Source organism: Artibeus jamaicensis, unplaced genomic scaffold, assembly GCF_021234435.1.
Source record: "Artibeus jamaicensis isolate MK-2021 breed Jamaican fruit bat unplaced genomic scaffold, CSHL_Jam_final scaffold_461, whole genome shotgun sequence".
Taxonomy (NCBI): domain Eukaryota; kingdom Metazoa; phylum Chordata; class Mammalia; order Chiroptera; family Phyllostomidae; genus Artibeus; species Artibeus jamaicensis.
This window is the reverse complement of record NW_026522045.1, coordinates 14,294,975-14,297,656: the sequence shown is the minus strand read 5'-3', so window position 1 is coordinate 14,297,656 and position 2,682 is coordinate 14,294,975. Positions and strand designations below refer to the sequence as shown.

General features: G+C 35.2%; 1 non-coding gene across 1 annotated transcript; it reads right to left on the bottom strand.

Annotated features, from left to right (window-relative positions):
• Positions 1-1,874: 1,874 nt before the first annotated feature.
• On the bottom strand, positions 1,875-2,002 carry LOC128626229 (small nucleolar RNA SNORA35). The gene has a single exon (XR_008390141.1). It is a non-coding gene; the product is annotated as a small nucleolar RNA SNORA35 (small nucleolar RNA).
• Positions 2,003-2,682: the final 680 nt, after the last annotated feature.

Sequence of the window (2,682 nt, the reverse complement as noted above, 5' to 3'; positions counted from 1 at the left end):
TCAGGCTATTTTGTTGTTCCTTCTCAACTTGTTCTTAATGCATGGTTTGGGGAATGAGTAGGTTCATATTCCTCATCTGAGAATCCACTCCCTATTTCTGAAATTCTGTAAGTAGGTTTGCTTGAGAAAATCAGTGAAGCCTTCCATTTAATCAGTCATTTAATTGTACATTCAGAAGAGAAAGTAATCTATAACTTTGTTATAAAACCCAGTCATTTTCCCTGAAACTCTATTACTGCAGAATCTCTCTCTACTATACTTCTATCCTAGAAAACTTTCATGACTCATCAGGCAAAAAGGGAATATGCACCATCTTGTTGGTCTCAATTCAGCTTTTCTTTTTTTAAAGATTTTATTTATTTATTTATTTTTATTTATTTTTAGAAAGAGGGGAAGGGAAGGAGAAAGAGGGAGAAAATTATCAATGTGTGATTGCTTTTTGCATGTCCCCTTTTAGGGACCTAGCCCTCAAACCAGGCATGTGCCCTGACTGGGAATCAAATCAGCGACCCTTTGACTCACAGCCCACACTCAATCCACTGAGCTACGCTAGCCAGGTCTCTTTATTTTTAAACTCACTCTTCCTTAGGCAGTCTCGACTTTCTTCAACTGCAAAAATGAAGCCTCTCCACTGCCTTTTTAAAAACAAGTTTGCATTGCTCAAGGTCTTCATATCTCAGAGCAAGTTAGCATCTTTGTTTTATTTCTCCTGTCTTATACCTGGCCCCTGTTATGCACTTAATTTGCCAGAACAATAATTAAACATACAATACACACAGACCCAGAAAATGAGTAGAGGTTTGTTTGCATTGTATTTGCTTCTGCTCCTTGAAATTATTGAGCCCATTTTCAAAGAAATAACCTGCTTTCAAATTTGGCCTTAATTTTAAACATACACTTAGTTAGAGGTGTCTGCCAATTACTATTTCAGCACATTTCTCAAGTGATTCCATATGTGTTTTTACTTTTCCTCTTCCTATTTCTTCCCTTTTAGTCACAAGTTTTCAAAGATTAATAGTTTAATATGACTGGCAGAATCCAATAGACTGATGTAGTTGCCTTAGTACATTTATAGATTTAAATGTACAGAAGCATGCATTTCTGGAAAAAAAAAAGCAAAATTTTGAAGTTCCAATAGGACTAAGTAGAAAGCTAGTAGAAATGTCTTAGCACCTGGAATTTACTTAAAAAACTATGAAAGGTATTGACTAAGAATATTTCCTTGAAAGGAATTCAGTTTCCATTCCCATGCCTAACCACACAAAATGTAAGGTGAAATACCTTGTAGCAGTGTTTATAAGCATTTTGTGTATAAAGTACAATACAGAGGAAAGAAATACTCTCAGTTCTAAATTTCCTTTTAGCCCTCATTCATGATCAAACATCTATTACAGCTCCTATTTTGTTACTTCTACTTTTCATTAAACAATTCTTTATAAAATCTTGACTTCTCTTCATCTCAACAGCTGCAAGATAATTATAATCTCATTGCATCATATCAAAAAGAAAACTTGCCTCTCCTGTCTTACTAACAATGAGCAATTTTCCAGGGAACTTAAGTGAATTTATTTTGTAATGTAATCACCATGGAAATCTTTGGTCATTGAGCTAAGATCTTAGGTCAATCTTAGAGTCAACCTTAGTGTTTGTGCTAGGACATTGAGTTTAAGAGGGGTTAATGTAAGTTGCTAAGAGCTACACAGCTACTAATGGTGGTGATGATGATGTAGTAATGATGACACTATTTTCTGTGTACCTGCTATTAACTTGATATGAACATAGTCACCCTTATCTAGTAATAGAAGGTACTCAGCTTCTTGATTTATATTTTAACTCTTGTCACTTTTCTTAGGCAGGGCCACAGGAGCAAGAACATTTGTATTCACCTGCATGCAGGAGTAGTCCACAACATGACTTTCCCAGATTTAGGAGGAATTTGCTTTTCTATCGCCAAATACCCAGTTGGTCAAGGAGGAAACAAATGGGTCCTATGCCAGTGCTGTAGACAGCAAAGCTAGGTTTTGGGCCCTGCATTCTGTGTAAAAGAACCAGCTTCAAGGAGGAGGTGGATGGGGGACCTGAAACGTCTCAGGATCCATTGCTTCATTCACTCAGCATTGTTACTGCATACATGGGGCAGCTTCAGGGAAAGCAATGTGAGTTTAGAATCAGGTAGATTTGTGTTCAGAATTCAGGCTCTGTTACTCTCACTATATTAAATTGAATCAATAATAACTATTTCATTAACAGTTGACTGTTGTGAGAATTAAAATAAATAATTTGCAGAGTCCAGTCCAATACCTGACATTATTAGATGCATAATAAATAATAGCTGGTATCACAACAAAATATCTCACCCTTTGTTAATGGCATCTGTCTTTCTCTTTAAAATTACTATTTGTGAGAAACTTCATAAAAACTTGGATTTTTAGTTAATAATTCTACTTTTTTCTGCTACTCTTGTAATTTTCCCTTAGAAAAGCCAAGTTGCTTTATACTTAATTGTTTATGTTGGCTTAAATATTACATACAACTATTTACACTTGCCTAAAGTTTTCTGATGAGAATTTGTAGCTCATTACCCTTGAACTGTATAAAAGACAGACACATTTTTCTTATGCATCTGGAAGAAACTTACATTCTCCCACATGCATTGTACCAAATAGAAACCTATTCATTTGA